The sequence below is a fragment of the Lycium barbarum genome, chromosome 7 (assembly GCF_019175385.1).
Source record: "Lycium barbarum isolate Lr01 chromosome 7, ASM1917538v2, whole genome shotgun sequence".
Lineage (NCBI taxonomy): Eukaryota > Viridiplantae > Streptophyta > Magnoliopsida > Solanales > Solanaceae > Lycium > Lycium barbarum.
In genome coordinates, this window is record NC_083343.1 from 9,320,553 (window position 1) to 9,345,019 (window position 24,467).

A 24,467-nucleotide genomic window follows, 5' to 3' on the forward strand; every position below is an offset into this window, starting at 1 on the left:
GCGGACGAGCCTAAAATGTCCTATTAAAGGCGGACGAGCCTAAAGTGTCCTATTAAAGGCGGACGAGCCTAAAATGTCCTATTAAAGGCGGACGAGCCTAAAGTGTCCTATTAAAGGCGGACAATCCTAGAGTGTCCTATTAAAGGCGGACGAGCCTAAATGTTGTGCGTTTGCGAACAATGATGTTGTCCCTTTGTCGGGCATTTGAAATCAGTAGTGCATATGCGATGCGATGCTTTTGAAAAAATGATGTCCTATTAAAGGCGGATAAGGCTAAAATGTCCTATTAAAGGCGGACGAGCCTAAAATGTATAGGTATCCTCGGGGTGTGATATTGATGCCTCCAGCGGTCTTGGGAGATGCCTCCAGCTGTCTTTGGAAACTCAACAATGATTCCTGCAAAGTTCAGAGTAAAATGGTTAAAGCTGGTAAAGTATATGATAAAATAATTGATAAAGTATGGAGTAAAGTGGTGGAATAGCCGTCTGGCTCATGATGTTGATGGTATCGTGACAGGCCAAATTTAGGACACGTAATCCTGATTTAATTCGCCTTTGATCTCGTCAACCTACAAAAACAGGTGTATAAAGTTACAAAATTATTTTGATAAAAAATAAATTAAAAGACAAGGTTGGAAGTAAAGCCGTATGGCTTTTTGAGGCGAGGCCACAATGGCCCTGATTGATAGACTTGACTGTTGATCTTGCGGTCCTTTAAATCCTGCACTCAAAGAAAAATTCTTAGTTTGGGAGGGGGGAAAGTTGATTCGTGTTGACTCGAAGCTTGACTTTGTTGGCGCTCCATTCATCCTGTTTGTTTGGATCTTGTGGCCTCCGTTTAAGCCTCGGTAGATGAACAGTAGTGAAACAATTGAAAGAAAGTTTTCCATTTGAAAAAAAAATAAATATACGTGAGTGTATGTATGTAAGGAAAGATATATATCAAAATATATGTATGCAAGTTGTAAAATATTCCTACTAACTTCCGATTGCGACACTTCCGAAAACTTTGGGAGGTCATTTGTCTGTACTATTTCTTGTCTAGTAGCCTCAATATTGTCGATGTCCAACTTTCTCTTGTCTATATCCTTTCAAAATATGCCCCAGTTTTGATTCTGAAGGGTATACTAAACCTATGCTATGGTGTGACCGAACCTTGTATAGGTTGCCTACGTATCCGCCAAGGAATCAGGTCAGAACGTAGTTCGTGAAACATAAAATGGTCTGAAGTTTTCTAATAAAGGGACCGAACCCGATGTGGATTGCCTACGTATCCCACCAAGGGAATCAGGTCAGCGTAGTTCTGTTATATAAATGGTAAAAGATTTGTTGGATTTTATCTAGGTGTGACGGATCTATATGTTGATAGTGTACGAATCCTGCCGAGGGAATCAGGCCCTGTGTGGTTTTCTTTGATTTTTCTGTTATAGCATAACCGAACCTTATGTGGGCTGCCTACGTATCCCCCATGGGAATCAGGTTAGCGTAGTTCGTACGGATAAGATATTTTTTTTTTTTTTTTTTTTTTTTTTTGTTGTAAAGCAACCGAACCCTTTGTGGGCTGCCTACGTATCCCACCAAAGGAATCAGGTCAGCGTAGTTCGTATGCATGCCAATGGGAAAAATTCTAACCTAGTATGACCGAGTCCCTATGTGGGCTGCCTACGTATCCACCGAGGAATCAGGTCAAGCGTAGTTCGCAACTAAAGGAAAGGTTGCAAACTAGGTTGTCTAACCTAATGTCGTACTTTGATTTCTTCTTGAATTGCTAGCTTTTAGGCTTATGTTATCACCTATCGGCTATTTCAATTCTTGTGAGTGGAATCTTGTCTTGTCCCCCTAGTTTCTTTGTTACTCTCTCGGAATGTGTGTTGTCTATTCGTACATTTCATGTCACAAATCGTAGAGTTGACAGTTTTGATAAATAAAGTAGAAAATAGATGATTAAGAAAAATCAGAAATGCATTCATAGTTTTGCAATTCAAGCTTCCACAAGGTGAAGCAAAACAAACAAAATTTTGAGTACGGTTCAAGCATCAATAAAAGAAAACAAGTTCACTACATGTTCATGCTACCAAGGCTCCCGACGGATCGAGGACGGAGTACAAGTCCAATTCTTCAGAGTCTTTCCTGGTTCGGCGACCCATATTGTCAGTGCCTTGGTGTTGCGAGTAGTTGTATTGGATTGTTCCCACGAGAGCGACAAAGTTGTTGATCTGACTCTTTCCGCACTGGACTCCTCTAAATCTTGGCATTTCCGTGAGCAGGCAAAGGATTGTTGACCACATTGGGCTTAGCTTCAGCGAGCTGAATTACTCCTTCCTTAATCAGGGCTTCGATTTTGTTTTTAAGCCCATAGCAATCTTCAGTGGCGTGCCCAACAACTCCAGAGTGGTATGCGCAGCTTTTGGAACCATCAAACCATTTTGGGATAGGCTCGGGAATTTTTCCTTCAATCGGTTGTATTATGCCTGCTACTTTCATTCTTTCAAACAATTGAGCCAAGGGTTCAGCGATCTGAGTGTAATTACGGGTGTTTTTGGTGTCAGGGTTTGGACGGGCTCTAGGTATAGTATGTGGTCGATTTTGGTAAGTTGGAGCTTGGTTGGGTTGATACGGGCGTGGGTTTTGATGCGGAGGCGCTCGGGGTTGGTAGTAGTTTGCTTGGGTGTTGTAAACGGGGTATGGAGGTAGTGGAGCTTGGTAGGGTTCAGGGTAGTGGTAAGGGTGGAAAGTTTGTTGTGGGTGGTTAAAGTAAGGAATGGCTTGGCTCGGCTCATGTCCTTGAGCGTTCATGACTGCAGCGACATCTTCCTTCTTCTTTTTAATCCCGTTGATAGAACCAGATTGTATAGCTTTGTTCATTGCTTGTAGAGCAATAAGATCCTGAATTTTCCCCGATTTGATTCCTTCTTCCAGTGCTTCTCCCATTCGAACAACTTCTGTGAATTTTTGTCCCATCATACCTATCATTTTCTCGTAAAATATGCCAGCCTGGCATTCAATGAAGGTAGCAGTCATTTCCCTATCATTCATCGGAGGTTGAACCCTGGCTGCTTCTGACCTCCAACGTAACGCATATTCGCGGAACGTCTCAGTTGACTTCCTGGTTAACTTAGTCATGTAAACTCTATCTGGTGTGATATCGGTGTTAAAACTGAACCTGTCCATAAAGTCTTGCGCCATGTCACTCCAACCACGCCATTTACGGACATCCTGTTGTGTATACCAAGTAAGTGCTTCGCCAGATAAGCTTCTTATGAAGAGCTTCATCCTTATGCTCTGGTCTCTGCCCACTCCAACCAGTTTGTCACAATAAGCCCTTAAGTGTGTATGAGGGTCGCCTGTTCCATTGAATGTATCAAATTTTGGCGGTTTGTAGCCTACGGGTAAATCGACGTCAGGTTGGACACAGAGATCCTCATATTCTACACTCTTAGTTCCTCTAGCAACTTGAAGGTTCCTCATTGCTTCTTTGAGAATGTGGATTTCTTTTAGCAGTATGTTATCTGCCCCTGTCTTTGCATCCCTTTCCATTTCTTCGTATTGATCTACCTCGGGTTGGAACCTGACCGTTACTGGGTTGGTAAAGGTTTGTGTTTCTGTGGCATATACCGGAGGAACATATTGTGCATTTGGGGTGACGAAGTGTGCCCCGTGCATATGCTGGGTTGGATAAGTCTGGACGATGGGGGTGTTTTGGACAATAGGTGGTGTGTTATAATTGGTGTTTATAGGTGGTTGATTCGGTGGGTTTAGAGGAGTGGTCGTGGGTAGTGGATTAGTGTTGGTGGGTAAAGGAACACAGGGAGTATGAACTAGCGATTGACTTGGTGGGTTGACGGGTGGTGGATTATGAGTAGCATAGGTAGTGTAGGTGGGTGGTTGATTTTGTGGAGGAGTATAGCTAGTGTAAGTGGTTGGTTGACTTTGTGGGGGAGTATAGACGGATGTTGGATTTGGTGGATTTGCGGGGGTGATCGGAGGCAAGTTGTTGTTAGTAGGTGCATTGTTTTGGGGAGGAAAATGCTCAGGAACTGGGGATTCAAGTGATGGGAAACGTGGTGGTTCTGGTGCAGTATTGCTAGGTTCAGAAGGTGAATTTTGGAGTGTGATGGATAAATTGGTCAAGTCCCTAACCCGATTTAGTTCTCCACGTAGATTCTCAATTTCTTGAGTCAGGCGGGCGATATGTTCATCCCGTTGAATAGCAGTTCCATGTTCGGAAGTTTCAGGCGGATCGCTAGCGATCACGAGGTTTTCTACACCAGTTGGAACAGATGCGGCCGGATCAGACATAGTAATTTCATTTCCTTGGACAACCCAACTACGTTCAGGTAATGATGACGTCTTTGATCTCGTGATATAAGGATGGTCGGCCATCGAGTGTCAACACGAATCAACTCTCTGTTTGGGAATAAGATAAAATAAACATACAGTATAAACGATGTTAATTTCATGAACATATCTAGGTAAAGTCATGGTCACGTAAAGTCGAGTAAGGCATGTAGCAAATAATTCATCAAATAGAGTCAAACAAATTGTTAAACAGATATAAACGATTATATTAAAAATAATAACGCATCCTAATATGCATTTGACCTCTTTGTGCCAAAGGTGGGCCTAACGTCGTTTGAAGGGTAAAGTGTGCCATAATATGTCATCCCGTTGCTTTGATTAATTAAACAGATTCTATTTCTCAAAAATAAAGTACAAAATAATGTAATATTTATTACATGTCAAATGAATAAAACATAAAGTGTTTCCTAATCTAAATGAAGTGAACACAATTTCCTATGTCTAAATCTCAGCTCCGTTTTTGTGATGTCATTGATCTTCGTCATTCATTGTACTCCAATGCAAATCCATACCTGTCATAGAAACGTTAATCATCCTTCCCTCCTAAAGTTTAATTAATTAAAGCAAATAGTCAATATTTAGGCACAGTTATCCTTCAAACATGCACATAAAGTATGATTGGTGTCACTTGGGGTCGTGAACCCGCTTGGACGTTTGGGTAAAGTTGTCTAATGGGTTTAATACACCAAGGGTATTAAACCTCCTAGGTTATAAAATGTATGCTCTTAATAAAGGGTGTTGGTTCAGCTCTATCTTAGGCTGACTAAGAGTTGGCTTCCTATGACACAAGGTTCCCCCAAGCGGACAACTTGGGAGTGGAAAGTCTGTGGCCGTCGACTGCACCGCCGATCGACTAAATCCACAAGATCAATCCAACTAAAAGGTAATTTAATAGTGAACGGGCGCGAACCGCGAAGCCGTTTTGAGTGTGTGAATATGTGTGAGTTTTCCAGGAGTGGAAGAAATATGAACGGAATGACAGTTTATCAAAGCAATAACACATAAACAGTTTATATCAAACAAACAGTTTATATCAAGCAAACAATTAATAGCATGTAAAAACAGTTAACAAACAAATAAAGTAATTAAAATAAGCACACAAAACCTATTTAAACTAAGTCCGTTATGGTTAGAACCTAAGTAATTCCCCAGTGGAATCGCCAAGCTGTCACACCCCTTTTTAACCCCGGAGAAGTTAAATTTAGAAGTATGACGTATTGGAGATTCCTGTTTTTTTGTTGTTTTTAAGGAGTCGCCACCTAATTTATTTATGGTGAATTAGGACACCTAAATTTTATTAAAGTTATGTTTAAAGTTAACTCTGTTTAAGGTCTGCAAAACTTAAGATTCTAGGTAAGGGTTCGATTAGTCTAAAGGGAAGGTATTAGGCATCCTTTAAGACCCATTAACAATGGTTAACCGACCGGACTTATGATTAGTTAGGCTAAGTGTAAATATGGTATTATAGAAAAAGGAAAGCAGTTTTGTAAGTGTGGCTAAAGCCATAAATAGACATGTAAGAATGCTATTTAAAATAGAACTTGTAAAACAATAATAATAATTTGTATAAAAGAGTATTTTTAATGCTGTTTTGACGAAGGTATAATAGCGTTGTTTAAAATAATACTTGTAGAAAATAGCAATTGCATAAAAGAGTTTAGTCAAAAATAAACTAAAAGAAAACGGGACATGTATGTTTATATGTGAAAGAAATGACTAAAATTTAAAGAGTTATTTAGTAAAAGCTTTGAAGGTTGTTCTAGACAAATACATATTTCTAAGTGTTGGAAAGAAACTAAAGTGAAAGAATTATTCGTTGAGTTAGTTTGCTTTTTTATTTTTCTTAGAATACGCTAATGTAGTGTGAGATTTGTGACACTTCTAAATAGTAAAACATAAATTATGATTCCTTTGACTCAAAATATGAATTTGCTATTGAAAATCAATTATACCAAAAGTAAATATTATAGATTCTATAAATAATTAAAAAATGAAACTTCATGGAATTGATTATTATTAGTTTCCTTAAATTGACTACCCATTATTCATCTAAACTCCACTAATTTGCTAAAGTTCATCTAGATTAACAAACAAAAGAATTAGTCATACAACGAAAATTAAATACACAACGATAAAATAGAAGAGCAAAGAAATTAAAGGGGCTCAATCCATTTTTAGGACTGCCGCGACTAAGCTACTGTTTGGCTCAATCCTTTTGGACTGCTGCTATTCGCTGCCAATGTGATGGGCTTTGGCCCAGAATTATCCCCTTTTTTTAGAGTGGGTTGACTCGAGAGGAGGTAGCATGATTGTTCGATCTTGCAGCAAAGTTGAGTCTCATTCGAGACTCCTCACAATCCCCGATGTCATGCAAAAGAAAGGAGAAGAAATTAGTGCGAGGGTATAATTCCTATAATGTACAAAAATCATCATATCTGGGAAACTTAAGAGATGATTAACATGTGCCAAGATATATTCAGCCTAAAATATAAGAACTTGCAACTGGAACTAAGTGACATGTGAAGAAATGGGCAAATAAGCGATACACAACGACCACTAGCGTAATTCCAAACGTAGCAATTAGCACAGCTATAAGTAGCAGCAAAAACATCAACTGTTTTATCGAGCGTAAGTAATATCCACATAGCGGCCAAGTATAACCACATCTTTCTTGACACAGGTACTGGATTAACACACAGATGCAATAGCTGTTTGTAGTATAGCAACAGTCAAGAAAATGGCAACAGCAGCTAGCTAAAAGTAATGACCAAAGTATCGTTGTTTATACCAAAGTTCAGCAGTAGCTATTTTATCAAATGTGGCTCACAAACCCAACAATAAAGCAGCAGCCAAAAGGGACAGAGGGGTTTGGTTTTGATAACTCAAAGGGAAACAATCCCTTTGCAGGTTCATACAATGTATTTAAGGCAGCAAGCAAGGATTTGCTGAAGAAGAAACATATGCAGATACAGGGGAAAGGGAAAGGGATCAAACATCGTACGCTTGGATTTTTTTTTATTTTTTCATTCTGGGCAAGACATATGCAGCATGTTTGCATATCATTTTCCACAATATATATGCATATTTAACACTAATGAGGATGAGACAAAGGTCATATGCAATGAAAGGTTTAAGTCCTCTAAATCCGAGACACAAACAATGTTAGCAGGTATATAACGCAAGCAAGTTGGTCATAAACTTTGAATAATATGACTAATATTCTTTAAGTCTACTCAATTTGTTGCAGCCTCAAACTTGTTCCTTTGCTAATTTCAACAACATGCCTTTCATACATTACTTAATAGCACAAGACGGATTTGAGATATTCAAACAAACAGCACTACCATATCGTCATACATTTCAGTCTGTAGCATTCTTGTTAACAGATTATACCACCAGGATTGGGCTTAAATAACCATATATCATTGTATTCTCTCTAAACTGCTAAGACAAGAGTTGAAGCTTAATGAATTATTTGTAACATATTCCTTTGGTCCCAACTGCTTAGCATACACCAGGATAATAATTTATGCTTAAAACTCAGGTCTATACTGCTGTTATTAAACAAACAAAAGAGGATCAGATTATCCACGAGAACAGCATATGCATACTAGAACTTAACCAATCATGGATTGAACCAATAACCAACATCAATTCATACCAAAACAGCTGCATCAACAGGGATATTCATATTTGTAAATGGGTATATTCAGCATGAATCCTATCAATTTAAACGAATTCTAAAGGGATGTAGAAAAATGCAGGCCTTTGAAACTACTATTGCAGCAATGACATGGTAAACTAACTGAAATCCCAAACTGGTCGTTTCGACATTAATCCTATCATTTTAAACAGGCGACCATGATCTTGCAGACCAAATAAAATCAACAACGAATATCGATATGTCGTATAATCATTTCGTCACATCTAAACCCAGGTAAATTACATTCGTAACAGAAACGTTATTTCGAACATATAGAGCAAAGAGGGACATGACTGACCTGCTTTAATTATATACATGATATATCTAAAATATACACAACCTAGTGTGTATATCAGACGTATAGCGAGTGTATACCTTCGCCTTATCTTAATAGCTCATTGTATACCATATGTATATTTAGTTCTAAATGAGTTCTGAGTTTTGGGAAATCAGTCCAGACATCCAAATTGCGGTATATATTTTCAGATTCATTTTGGCGATTAACGTTCTATCCTAACAACACCCAAACATCACAAAAAATAATATGACGACAAAGAAACTACATAACATAAGAATAGCAGAACCAGCTAAAAATTTAACTAAAAGCAGAAACTAAAGACTCGAAGTAATAAATGTATCGAAGTTTACCTATTTTGTGCGCAATGAACTGGGGCGTCGAGGCCTCGAATCTACTCTCTCGTATGAGCCGATTCGAAACTCGACTCGAAATTAAAATGATTCTGTCGTAGTTAAAGTTCTTTGTCGAACAGCGAGGGAAATTAATCGAATGGTGAGACCTTAACCTCTCATCACAAATCTCGGATTTCAACAAAAGTATTTTTCCGATTTGAAGGGTTTAAGACCCGATTTCTGAAAATGAAAGAAAAACTCAAGACTTTTGTTTAGAAAATACTCATGTATTCCCCTTTCGATGGTTTTTAAACTTATATGTGTAGAGATTTTGACTCCAGATCTTTGTCGATCTCTCCGTTTTTTTAAAAATCAAAACCCCAAAAAAAAAACAACGAGACCCCTTTTTTTCGATCTGTTCTTGTTTGTTTGAGTTGATTTTCCTTTCTTCTTTCTTCCCCTTTGTTGTTTTCCTCTTTTGTTGCTGTCCTCCCTCCATTTCTGTTGTCGTTCCTCCCCCTTTATAGGTTTTGTTTTCGCTTCTTTTTGTATTGGAAAAAAAGAGGAGCGGGAGAGAGAGACAAGTGGGGGACAGGGGTGAGTGGGGATCGGAGAAGAAGGAGGGAAAGGGGGAAGTGGTGTGCGGCGGTGAGCGGCGGAGTGGGTGAGTGGAGGAGCGGAAGAAAAGGAAAAAGGAAAGAGAGAGAGATGAAGGGGCGGAAATGAAGGGGAAACCCTAAAAGGGTTTCCCTTAATTCGCTGAAAAAATGAATTGGACCCGGTCTATTTGTGGACCGGGTCAAATGTTAGACTGGGTATTTAAAAGAATGGACTAGTAAATTAGACATGGACTGATCTAAAAAATTGAGATAAAAAATATGGTCTAGTCCAAAAATATTAGGAATTAATCGGACTTTGATTTGGAGTCCGGTAAGTCACAATACGGACTGAGTGCAAGAAATAGTTTGGCTTCTAAATTTGAATAAGAGACACGTTTTGATTAACGATGTACTAAGGGTGCCAGAATAAACACATTTTTTATCATAAAAAGATTATATGATTCGGAAATATGTAATTATAAAAAGATCCGGGTAAAAATTATATGATGTCGCAAATGACCGTGCAATAATATTTAATAACAAACGTTATCATTTAAATGTGCTAAATAAATGCGATGTGTGTGCGGAAGTTGCAAATTTCAATAATACTAAATAATAGTAGCGAATAAAATAACGCTGATAATAATGACTAGTAATTAATAATAATAATAATAATAATAATAATAATAATAATAATAATAATAATAATAATAATAATAATAATAATAATAATGGAAATAACAAGAATGATAATAATAAAAGACAATTAATAATAATAAAAAATGATAATTTAAGAATAATAATAACAATAATAATAACAATAATAATAATAATAATAATAATAATAAACTGCAGAAGAATAAATAAAACGTGGGTGTTAATAAAAGATTAATAATTATAGTAAAACTAAAAATGCATATTTTTTAATTTCTCGAAATACCAGAAGTATAAATAGGTATTTCGGAGGAGATGCGGGACAAAATTGGGTGTCAACACTTATAACCGATCCATGGTCTGGTGCTTGCGTCCCGCCAGCAGGACACTCAGTCCTTGCCAGGGAACATGAGATTTGATAAAATATGAAAGGATCCAATCATTATGAGAGATCGTCCGGAACATGGGTGGAGCGATCCTCATCCTACGGTGGCTACGTAGTTTCAGGCTATCTGAAGCCCTCCTCGGTAATTAATGCAACTCCCAAAACATGAACATGAAAAATAGTGGCACTTGCTGCCCATGGTATATCATGAATCATAACTTGCTTGTACATAGTGTTCATGAATCATAACTTGCTTGTACATGGTTTTCATGAATCATAACTTGCTTGTACATGGTTTTCATGAATCATAACTTGCTTGTACATGGTTTTCATGAATCATAACTTGCTTGTATAGTTTCATAAGATAACTTGTCATAGTCTTGCAAAACATGTTTTTCGTTCATGAGTAATAACAATAGTTCGAAATCATATATATATATACTTGTCTTGAAAACATGCTTGTAACTTGCTGGATGAAATCATAAAGTTTCATAAAAACATAATGAGAACACATGAGGAAGAATTCATGATTCATGGATTAAGCTAGGATTTCCTAATAACCGTAATGGAAGATTAGGAATGCAATAACGAATATAGATACAAAATTCATGCACATAAATACATAATTACGGGCTACCAATATGTTGGGTTTAATGCCCTAGGATTTGAACTTCATGGATTTTACGAAACGGATCATGGGGAAGAACATAGAGATTCCCACATGTGGATGGAAGTTATACATACCTTAACTTCCTGCTTTTGAGTGTATCACAATGTCCTTCAATCCCTTCAACTTTAATCTATAGCAATACAGGTCATAGGGACTCTATATTAGCAACAATATTCATGTTTTGTTCATCTAAGCATTTTATCAAACACTTGGTGGGCATGAAGCTCCACAACCTTCATTAATGGTGTTTTCTTCCCCTAATTCCCATTCTATTACTTCTAGCTGATTCTACAATCTCAATTAGATGTAATTGACATCATTCTTCATCACCCATATGAATACAACAATCCCAAGTCAACAATCCAAAAACCCTAGCATAGTTCATATAATTTTCTTTATCAAACCCATTTACTATTCTCCCAAGAACTTATCAACACTTTAATCATCAGGAAACATCATAAAACTTACCTTAGTTATTGTAGGAATAAGCCTTGAGTTGAAATGCTTCACTTGAACAAAACCCTAGTTCCACCTTCCATGGAATTTCTTGACTTGAATGGATTTGATGTGTTTCTCACACTTAGTTTTGGTGGATTGATGAAGTGGATCTTTTGTTTCACTTGGATTCTTGCATATGAAGTATTTGGATGGCTCTAGAGAACCCTTGAGTCGTGTAGGAGAAATGGGAATGAAAAAAATTGGGTTTGGGTCTCTTATTAACATCTTAAAATCTGACCCATCGGGCAATTCTACGCCCATTTTTACGTTCCGTATAATGGTTTTACGGACCGTATAACTCACCGTAAAACCATTCTAGTGATTTGGACATTCTGTGCTCATTTTACGGTGTGTTTTACGTCCCGTATAATGGTTTTACGGACCGTATAACTTACCGTAAAACCATTCCAGTGATTTGGACATTCTGTGCTCATTTTACGGTGGTCTGAGTCAATTTTACGGACCGTATAATTGTTTTACGGACCGTAAAATTGAACCGTAAAACTGACCAACGAAATATCATTCTCTGTGACCATTTGACGGACCGTATAAATATTTTACGGACCGTCAAAATGTTTTACGGACCGTCAAATGGTCCGTCAAAATTCTTCTGCTCGGACAGTCTGTCGTATAATGGGCATAACTCTTTGCACAGATGTCCGTTTGAGGCCCATAATATACCGTTGGAAAGCTATTTCAAAGGGATACAACGTTCATCAAGAAAGTTTGCCCAAATTCCAAATTAATAATGGGGTTATGGTCGTTGGAAGTAAGGCCATCTATAAACTCACTTGCAAACATGCCCCGTAGAGTGGTTTTCAACTTTGTTTTGCCCAAAGACTCTTCTCAAGTTTTGATTGGGTTTCAAACACCATTTATACACTACTAAAATTGGGTTCATTATACCCCCATCTTATAATAAAAATCGTAACCCGAATGCACGAGGTGTTACAATATCTCCCCCTTGGGATCATTCGTCCTCGAATGATGGGTCTTGGTAAAGGATATGGTTGGACATAACTTGAATATATGAACGTGAAGAAACATGACATGGAACATGGAAATCTGACATGACGTAGTTTCATGAAAACATCCGTGCCCAAACATGAGACATGAATAGCGAATACCTGAACTCGAACGTGAAATGTGAGGCATGAATACATAAGGGACATTATAACTCTTCTCCGAAATGTCATTAAGCCATCATTAATTCGATACTCGTAATTCTTTCCCGACATACAACATATACCTTGCTTTCCTTAACAACTTTCGTCTCCTACCTCAAATGTCTTTGAAATCTCATTTAGAATCATTAAATATTACTTCTTACTTGTCAACATGTCGTATACGTCATACCCTTCGTGGGTCTATTCGTGGTATGCTAACGGGAAAATTTCCAAGGTGTAACATTCTCCCCCTCTGTTGGAACATTCGTCCTCAAATGTTAATATTCGGGATTCTACAAAAATTTCGCCAGAGTTTCCCCTGTAATATGGCACTACCAACCTGTCACAACAGCCCATAATATCATTGCCTCACAGGGCTACATCATAATAGCACTACAAATTGGCCACACACGACCAAAAACATGAAAAGAAAGCTTACATACCTCAAAATCTTGGGCTTCATCATAAATATCTTCTGCGGGCTGAAACAAGTATGGTACATGGATTTCATATCCTCCTCGGCTTCCCATGTAGCTTCCTTAACTTTCTAACTCCTCCACAGGACTTTCACTGAGGCTACTTCCTTAGTTCTCAACTTGCGAACTTGACGATCAAGAATGGCTACGGGGATCTCCTCATAGGTGAGGCCATCCTTATCTATTAGAGTATTAGCAGGAACAACCAACGATGGGTCTCCTACACACTTCCTCAACATGGATACATGAAACACTGGGTGTACAACGGCCAAATCTTGTGGCAACTCAAGTTCATAAGCTACTAGTCCGATCTTTCGTAGAATTTTGTAAGGTCCAATATATCTGAGGCTGAGTTTTCCTTTCTTGCCAAATCTCATGACACCCTTCTTGGGTGAGACTTTAAGGAACACCCAATCATCTATTGAAAATTTTAAGTCCCTTCGCCTTACATCTGTGTAAGACTTCTGGTGACTCTGAGCCGTTTTCAAACGCTCCTGTATTAACTTAACTTTCTCTATAACCTGGTAACCCAAATCTGATCTTAACAACTCTGCTTCGAATCAACCAATTGGTGATCTACACCTTTTGCTTAAAAGGGTTTCCAACAGTGTTATCCCAATACTAGCATGGTAGTTATTTTTGTAAGTAAACTCAATAAGAGGCAGGTGGTCATCCCAATTACCATTGAAATAAAGGACACATGGTTACTGAACTGAATGAATACATGACTACTAAACTACTGAGATACTAAATTGAATGTCTATTGAACTGACTGAAGACTGGCTGACTGAATACTGAGCTAACTGAATATTGGGCTGGCATGAATACGTGAGTACTGGACTGATACCTGAGTACTAAGCTGACATAAATATCTGAGTATTGAACTAACATGAATATCATAACATGAGATCTGAATAGCGTATCTGTCTGACCATTTGTCTGAGGATGAAACGTTGTGCTAAGGTTCACCTCCGTACCCAAATCCTTTCTGAAATGATTTTTAGAAGTTCGCTGTGAACTGAGCACCAAAATCTAAAATAATGGACACTAAGGTCCCATACAATCCGGAAATTTCATTAACATATGACTTGGCATAATCTTCTTGTTCAATCTGTGGTCTTAGCTGGCAAGAAGTGCGCTGACTTCGTAAGTCTGTCCACAATTACCCAAATTAACTCATGCATCCTAGTTGAACGAGGTAGACCTGATACAAAGCCCATATTGATCATTTCCCATTTCCAGACAGGAATATCAACATTCTGAGCCAAGCCACCAGGCCTCTGGTGTTCGGCTTTCACCTGCTGACAATTCGGACACTTAGCTACAAAATCTGCCACATCCTTCTTCATATCGTTCCACCAGTAAATATCCTTGATATCATGATACACCTTAGTGGAACCTGGGTAAATGGAATACCTAGAGTTGTGAGCTTCTAACATGATTCGCTCTCTGAGCCCATCAACATCTGGAGCGCATAATCTGCTTCGATATCTCAAGGTACCATTATCTCCCTCCTGTTCAAAAGCTAAGGCTTTCTATTCGTGAATCCCCTCTTTCATCTGCAGCAAGTAGGAATCACCAAACTGCTTCTCTCTAACTTCAATGACCAAGCAGGAATGCCATGTTCTGGGCAATAACTCCACCCACTTCGGAGTCTGAAAGTCGAATTCCTAGCTTGGAGAAGTAGTGAAATTCTTTCACCTTAGTTCTCTTATCTGCCTAAATCATGAGTTGTACTTCCCATACTTGATTTTTTTTTTTTGAGATACTTCCTAAAATACTCATAGTACGGTTGTACGCTAAGTCTTTTACGAGCACCTTAGAGATTAGAGTCTTGTGCTATGACACTACCCTTATGACACATAACTGGGCATGATCTCATAGCTTTTCTGTGATCGCCTAATCGATAGTAATTGAACTTGACACGATTCGTTCGATGATCATTCTACTCACTTCAGGTTTCCTCTAAGATAAGGCATATTCCTTATGGATACTATCTCATTATGCCAACTTAACTAAACTGAGGTTCTTCATATCTCATACTAACCCTTCGGGTCTCCAATTATCTCACTGGACTTACTGGCGATTTATGCATCTCCCCCTTAGACTAAGGCTAACATCTTATACTTACAAATTATTCCCTTTTGATGGGATCAAATTAACATTCCTTATCTTCTGTAATTCCTTTGTACTCTACAACACTGACAACTCTTTCGGCTTAACTGGTTTCTTCTTCCACTAATCACTTTTCTCTGAACTTAACTTAAGCCCTTGGTTTCTAACACACATTCGGATGTATCCGAACTGTCACCCACTCAAGGTGTTCATCTGAATAGGAAATCAAATTATATTTCTCAAGGTCAGCCGTACTCGTAACTTAGTCAAATCTTATCATTACTGTTGACATGTCTTTTCCAGACATATTACGAACTTATATCTTATTCTACTTCTATTTCTAGAAAAAAAATTTGTCACGCCCCGAACCATGGCCTGGACGTAACACGGCACTCGGTGCCTGACTGCATGTGACCGAGCGAACCACATGGCTTGCTGAATCATCATGATACATAACATATGCGGAATATAACGTGAATGCATGATGAGCCTTTATAAAACATGTTAAGTCATAATACTTAATAAAATATTTGTTTAAACATGAGTGAGCCAAAATGGCTATACGACTCCAAATGTCTGACATGATATAACTGACTTGTCTAGTCTATGAAACCTCTATCATAAGTCTGACTGGAAAACATACTTACTGGGACAAGGCCCCCAGCATACCTTTAGATGCATAATTAATCATAAAATAAACGTTGACTAAACCCCGAATGAGATGGGGCTCACCAATAAGATGATACGAATGTTGTCCTACTGAGCAGATGTGTCGTCCTGTATATCAGTACCTGCATCGTGAAATGCAGGCCCCCGGGCAATAAAAGGGGACGTCAGCACATTGAATGTACTGGTATGTAAAGCAACCGAAATAAACAACATGGGATATGAAATAACATGATAAGAACTGAAACTGAAAACCTGGACATGAACATGGGCATGAGTGCATATGTATATATATAACATAAGTAAAAACATGATAAGTAGGGAGAGCAATAACTTATAACCGATCCATGGTCTGGTGCTTGCGTCCCGCCAGCAGAACACTCAGTCCTTGCCAGGGAACATGAGATTTGATAAAATATGAAAGGATCCAATCATTATGAGAGATCGTCCGGAACATGGGTGGAGCGATCCTCATCCTACGGTGGCTACGTAGTTTCAGGCTATCTGAAGCCCTCCTCGGTAATTAATGCAACTCCCAAAACATGAACATGAAAAATAGTGGCACTTGCTGCCCATGGTATATCATGAATCATAACTTGCTTGTACATAGTGTTCATGAATCATAACTTGCTTGTACATGGTTTTCATGAATCATAACTTGCTTGTACATGGTTTTCATGAATCATAACTTGCTTGTACATGGTTTTCATGAATCATAACTTGCTTGTATAGTTTCATAAGATAACTTGTCATAGTCTTGCAAAACATGTTTTTCGTTCATGAGTAATAACAATAGTTCGAAATCATATATATATACTTGTCTTGAAAACATGCTTGTAACTTGCTGGATGAAATCATAAAGTTTCATATAAACATAATGAGAACACATGAGGAAGAATTCATGATTCATGGATTAAGCTAGGATTTCCTAATAACCGTAATGGAAGATTAGGAATGCAATAACGAATATAGATACAAAATTCATGCACATAAATACATAATTACGGGCTACCAATATGTTGGGTTTAATGCCCTAGGATTTGAACTTCATGGATTTTACGAAACGGATCATGGGGAAGAACATAGAGATTCCCACATGTGGATGGAAGTTATACATACCTTAACTTCCTGCTTTTGAGTGTATCACAATGTCCTTCAATCCCTTCAACTTTAATCTATAGCAATACAGGTCATAGGGACTCTATATTAGCAACAATATTCATGTTTTGTTCATCTAAGCATTTTATCAAACACTTGGTGGGCATGAAGCTCCACAACCTTCATTAATGGTGTTTTCTTCCCCCAATCCCCATTCTATTACTTCTAGCTGATTCTACAATCTCAATTAGATGTAATTGACATCATTCTTCATCACCCATATGAATACAACAATCCCAAGTCAACAATCCAAAAACCCTAGCATAGTTCATATAATTTTCTTTATCAAACCCATTTACTATTCTCCCAAGAACTTATCAATACTTTAATCATCAGGAAACATCATAAAACTTACCTTAGTTATTGTAGGAATAAGCCTTGAGTTGAAATGCTTCACTTGAACAAAACCCTAGTTCCACCTTCCATGGAATTTCTTGACTTGAATGGATTTGATGTGTTTCTCACACTTAGTTTTGGTGGATTGATGAAGTGGATCTTTTGTTTCACTTGGATTCTTGCATATGAAGTGTTTGGATGGCTCTAGAGAACCCTTGAGTCGTGTAGGAGAAATGGGAATGAAAAAAAATGGGTTTGGGTCTCTTATTAACATCTTAAAATCTGACCCATCGGGCAATTCTACGCCCATTTTTACGTTCCGTATAATGGTTTTACGGACCGTATAACTCACCGTAAAACCATTCCAGTGATTTGGACATTCTGTGCTCATTTTACGGTGTGTTTTACGTCCCGTATAATGGTTTTACGGACCGTATAACTTACCGTAAAACCATTCCAGTGATTTGGACATTCTGTGCTCATTTTACGGTGGTCTGAGTCAATTTTACGGACCGTATAATTGTTTTACGGACCGTAAAATTGAACCGTAAAACTGACCAACGAAATATCATTCTCTGTGACCATTTGACGGACCGTCAAAATGTTTTACGGACCGTCAAATGGTCCGTCAAAATGTTTTACGGACCGTCAAATGGTCCGTCAAAATTTTTCTGCTCGGACAGTCTGTCGTATAATGGGCATAACGCTTTGCACAGATGTCCGTTTGAGGCCCATAATATACCGTTGGAAAGATATTTCAAAGGGATACAACTTTCATCAAGAAAGTTTTCCCAAATTCCAAATTAATAATGGGGTTATGGTCGTTGGAAGTAAGGCCATCTATAAACTCACTTGCAAACATGCCCCGTAGAGTGGTTTTCAACTTTGTTTTGCCCAAATACTCTTCTCAAGTTTTGATTGGGTTTCAAACACCATTTATACACTACTAAAATTGGGTTCATTATACCCCCATCTTATAATAAAAATCTTAACCCGAATGCAGGAGGTGTTACACCCGTTATGGCCATTTCGAATTTCTCGTTATGTCATTTGGGTTGACAAATGCACCAGCTGCTTTCATGGATCTTATGAATAGGGTCTTCAAGCCTTATCTCGATTTATTCGTCATTGTCTTCATTGATGATATTTTGGTGTATTCCCGTAATGAGGTCGATCATGCAAAATATCTCAAAATAGTGTTGCAGACTCTTAAAGATCGTGAACTTTTTGTAAAATTCTCAAAGTGTGAGTTTTGGCTCAAATCAGTGGCATTCTTAGGCCATGTGATCTCGGGTGAAGGTGTTAAAGTTGATTCTCAAAAGATTGATGTCGTAAAGAGTTGGCCCAGACCCACCTCAGTTTTTTATATAAGAAGTTTCTTGGGTCTGGCAGGCTATTATCGACGCTTCGTAGAAGGATTTTCTTCTATCTCTGCTCCGTTGACTAAGTTGACACGGAAGAAAGTTAAGTTCCAATGGTCAGATGTTTGTGAGCGAAGCTTTGAGGAGTTGAAGAAAAGATTAACTTCTGCTCCAGTTTTGACTTTGCCAGAGGGAACTGAAGGATTCGTGGTTTATTGTGATGCTTCGGGAGTTGGTCTCGGATGTGTCTTAATGCAGCATGGTAAGGTTGTAGCTTATGCATCTCGTCAGCTCAAGGTTCACGAAAAGAATTATTCGACTCATGACTTAGAGTTGGCAGCTGTAGTTTTTGCACTTAAGATATGGCGTCATTATTTGTATGGAGTGCACGTTGATATTTTCACAGATCATAAAAGTCTGCAGTATATCTTCAAGCAAAGGGAGCTAAATCTTAGACAGAGGAGATGGCTCGAATTGCTTAAGGATTATGATGTGGATATTCTCTATCATCCGGGGAAAGCGAATGTTGTAGCTGATGCTCTAAGTCAGTATTCCATGGGAAGTTTAGCCCACGTGGACGTGGATAAGAGAGTTATGACAAAGGAAGTTCACCGTTTGGCCAATCTTGGAGTTCGACTTTTGGACCCCGAGGATGGTGGTGTGGTTGTTCAGAATAGTGCTCTTTCCTCTTTAGTCGTTGAAGTCAAGGAGAAACAATTTAGTGATCCCTATTTATTGCAGCTGAAGGAGGGGATTCACAAGCACAAGACAACAGCTTTTGAACAAGGGGGAGATGATGGTACCTTGAGGTACCACGGCAGATTATGTGTCACAGATGTAGATGGACTCAGAGAGCGAATCCTGTCAGAAGCTCACAATTCCAGGTATTCCATTCACCCAGGTTCCACTAAGATGTATCATGATCTCAAGGAGATTTACTGGTGGAACGATATGAAGAAGAATGTGGCAGATTTTGTAGCTAAGTGCCCGAATTGTCAGCAGGTGAAAGCCGAACACTAGAGGCCTGGTGGCTTGGCTCAGAATATTGATATTCCTGTCTGGAAATGGGAAATGATCAATATGGATTTTGTATCAGGTTTACCTCGTTCAGCTAGGAGACATGACTCTATTTGGGTGATCGTTGACCGGCTTACTAAGTCAGCACACTTTTTGCCAGTCAAGACTACATATTCAGCAGAAGATTATGCCAAGCTGTATGTTAATGAGATTGTCCGATTGCATGGGACACCAGTGTCCATTATTTCAGATCGTGGTGCTCAGTTTACAGCAAACTTCTGGAAATCCTTTCAGAAAGGATTAGGTACCAAGGTGAACCTCAGCACAGCTTTTCATCCACAAACAGATGGCCAGGCAGAGCGTACTATTCAGACTCTGGAGGATATATTGAGAGCATGCGTCTTGGATTTTAAAGGTAATTGGGATGATCACTTACTGCTCATTGAGTTTTCTTATAATAACAGTTACCATGCTAGTATTGGGATGGCACCATTTGAAGCTCTGTATGGGTGAAGGTGCAGATTACCAATTGGTTGGTTCGAAGTAGGTGAAGCAGAGTTGTTAGGACCAGATTTGGTTTATCAGGCTATGGAGAAAGTCAAGTTATTATAGGAGCGTTTAAAAACAGCTCAAAGTCGCCAGAAGTCTTATACAGATGTGAGACGAAGGGATTTAGAATTTTCAGTTGATGATTGGGTGTTCCTTAAAGTCTCACCTATGAAAGGTGTCATGAGATTTGGCAAGAAAGGGAAGCTAAGTCCCAGATATATTGGACCTTACAGAATTCTACGAAAGGTCGGTCTAGTGGCTTATGAACCTGATTTGCCACAAGACTTGGCTGCTGTACATCCCGTATTTCATGTGTCCATGTTGAGGAAGTGTGTGGGAGACCCGTCGTTGGTTGTCCCTGCTGATACTATAACAGTTAAGGATGATTTGACATATGAGGAGATCCCCGTAGCCATTCTTGACCGTCAAGTTCGCAAGTTGAGAACTAAGGAAGTAGCCTCAGTGAAAGTCCTGTGGAGGAGTCAGAAAGTTGAGGAAGCTACATGGGAAGCCGAGGAGGATATGAAATCCATGTACCCGCATTTGTTTCAGCCCCCAGAAGAGGTTTATGATGAAGCACCAAGATTTTGAGGTATGTAAGCTTTCTTTTCATGCTTTTGGTTGTGTGTGGCCAATTTATAGTGCTATTGTGATGTAGCCCTGTGAGGCAATGATATTATGGGTTGTTGTGACAGGTTGTTAGTGTCATATTACAGGGGAAACTCTGGCAAAATTTTTGTAGAATCCCAAACGTTTATCATTCGAGGACGAATGATCCCAAGGGGGAGATATTGTAACACCTCGTAGCTTCGGGCTAAGATTTGTATCATAAGATGGGGGTATAATAAACCCAATTTGAGTAGTGTATAAATGATGTTTGAAACCCAATCAATACATGAGAAGAGTCTTTGGGCAAAGCAAAGTTGAAAACCACTCTACGGGGCATGTTTGCAAGTGAGTTTATAGAAGGTCTTACTTCCAACGACCATAACCCCATTATTAATTTGGAATTTGGGACAACCTCCTTGATGAAAGTTGTAGCCCTTTGAAATATCTTTCCAACGGTATATTATGGGGGTCAAACGAACATCTGTGCAAAGAGTTATTCCCATTTTACTGAAGACTATTCGCTGGAAATTCTGCCAGCGTAATGGTGACGTTACGGACCGTAACACGTGTTACGGGCCGTAACAGTGGACCGTAACACACCGAAAATTTCCAGAACCTCACTGGAAATTTTCACCAAGTTACGGTACCACGTTACGGTTCGTCCTTTGTGTTACGGGACCGTAACAGTGACCGTATCTTGGTCAGTATGTATGTTTCGGGTCACCTGACTTCGGGAGGCCATAACCCTATCATAACTTGGGGATTTGGGAGAAATCAAAGAACGAAAGTTGTAGATAATTGAAGTACCTTTCCAACCATAGGTTGTGGGTTTATAGGCGACATCGGGATAGGGAGATGTGGACGTTTTAAGACAGAAAGGTCCCAACCCGTTTTCAAGTTGGGTCAACCCATTTCCCCCTTAGTATTTAAGGGAAATGAAAACCCTAGCAGCCTCCATTTCCCTCAAATTTCAGATTTTTAGAGAGAGGAAGTGAGAGAGAGGAGAGATAGAGAGAGAAAGTAGAAAATCAACCAAGTTTAAGGCCCCGAATCCCGAAGCTTGTGAAGGATAAAGTGTAGTACAAGTTTTCGCCGTCATTCTAAGCTAAAAATCGAACTTGGGGATGTTGATTTCGTGGTGACTACTCACAAAAGGTAATGTTTCTATCCCTAATCATTTCTAGTTGTGAATTGATGAATTCTAGGGAGAATAATAATTGGGTTTGATGAAGAGAATTATGAACTATGTTAGAGTTGTTGGATTGTTGACTTTGGATTGTTGTATTCATATGGAGGATGAAGAATGATGTAAATTACATCTAATTGAGATTGTAGAAGTAGCTAGAAGTAATAGAATGGGGATTGGGTGAAGAAAACACCATTAATGAGGGTTGTGGAGCTTCATGCCCACCAAGTGTTTGATAAAATGCTTACATGAACAAAGCATGGATATTGTTGCTAATATAGAATCCCTATGACCTGTATTATTATAGATTAAAGTTGAAGGGATTGAAGGACATTGTGATACGCTCAAGAGCAGGAAGTCAAGGTATGTAGGCGTTATCCACGTGTGGGAACATCCTTGTTCCTCCCCATGTTTCAGTATTCCATGATTATACACCAAGTTTTAGGATTCTAGGCATATTCGTGTTGAACCCTAGACACTTGAACCATGATGTATATTAAATAGTCAGTTACAATTCTGTTGATTAGTCTTAATTTACTGTTTTGGTAATTGAGACTCGGTCCGTAATCTATGATAACCCATAACTTGCATTCCATGGGTTCTATAACACAAGATATGAGATATTATGCTTATTTTCATGAAAAACTTTTATATATGTATTTATTGTCATGTCTTCATGTACCCATGTTCATGTAAAGATTCAGAAATCATGTTTTCAGTTATTTTCATGTTCGGGAGTTGTATTAATACCGAGAAGGCTCAGATAGCCTGAAACTACGTATGCCAACGTAGGATAAGGATCGCTCCGCCCAGTTAGGACGATTCCTTCATATTTTTCCCATTGAGGGATTTTGGATCCATTCATGTCATGTTCATGTCTCGTGCCCCGGCAAGGTACGAGATGGCTTAGCTGATCGGGCAGAGATCAGACTCCACGTTTCTCCCCGTGGTGGTTCATGTCGGTATTACAGAATATTATAGATCATTACAGATTATCTCATGCTTACAGTACTCATGTTTATGATCAGTTGCAGTATCCAGTTTCAGTTTCAATTTCATGTTCATGTATCATGTGCCTGCTATTTCTCTCATGTGTTTACATACTAGTACATTCAAAGTACTGACGTCCCCGTTTATTTGCCTTGGGGGCCTGCATTTCACGATGCAGGTACTGGCATACAGGACAACGCACCTGCTCAGTAGGACAACTCTCATATCAGCTTTTGGGTAAGCCCCATTGTCTTCGGGGTTTAGTTAGTTGTTTACCTTATGTCATTGATGCATTAAGGGTATGCTGGCGGCCTTGTCCCAGCAAGTATATTTTATGTTCAGACTCATGTTAGAGGCTTCATAGACTAGACAAGTCAGTTATGTCATGTCAGACATTTGGAGTCGTATAGCCATTTGGGCTCACTCATGTTTAAACAAGTACTTTATTAAGTATTACGACTTAATACGTTTTATAAAGGCTCATCATGCATTCACGTTATATTCCGCTTATGTTATGCATCATGATGATTCAAAAAGTCATGTGGTTCGCTCGGTCACATGCAGTCAGGCACCGAGTGTCGTGTTACGTCCAGGCCATGGTTTGGGGCATGACATATCGATTATGACTTGGTTGAGTAGTTGGTTTGGTTCCCGAGGGTCTCAGGGGAAATCTGGTCTTTTGGTTGGAAATTTAGTTTCTTAAGGCGTTTAGAGTTGACTGGATCAAGATGACCTCTTTTGAAATTCCGAGTGCGCGAGTAAGTTCGTAGTGTGTGTTGTAGTTAAGATGCATATTTGGTTTGTGTCCGGGAGTTTCCGGATGAGTTTCGGGTATTAGATCAGGGTTCGACGAAACCAGATTTTCTAGTTTAAGCTATTGCTGGTGTCCTTAATCACGATGCCACATGGCGCGATCGCGATGCCTGCTGCGATCGCAAAAGGCGATTTCACTATGGTCCTGCGATTAGGTGGATGGGTCTCGCGATCGTGTATAAGGAAATCACTGGACATAAAGTTAAAACCCCATTTTGCGATTTGACTCCCCATTCACATATTTTCAGCTCTAGACTTCGGATTTGGGAGATTTTGAAGGGGTCTTTCAAGATTCATCGCGTGGGTAAGATTCTAACCTCCCTTTACGATTACATCACAGAGTAATAAGGGTTTTCATGCTAGAAATCATGATTAAGATTGGACAAAATTGGGGGTTTTGAACCCTAGGCTTGAAATAAGAAGTTCTTCAATTAAGTATGAATTTGTGGATAGATTTCATTCATTTTTGAGATATAGGCTCCATATATCATGGGTAACTAATTTGGGGTCAAATTTCCCATTTTGCCA

General features: G+C 38.9%; 1 pseudogene; it reads left to right on the plus strand.

The window, feature by feature from the left end:
- LOC132601253 (uncharacterized) overlaps window positions 1-20,863 on the plus strand; it is a 43,874-nt pseudogene extending 23,011 nt beyond the window's left edge.
- Window positions 20,864-24,467: the final 3,604 nt, after the last annotated feature.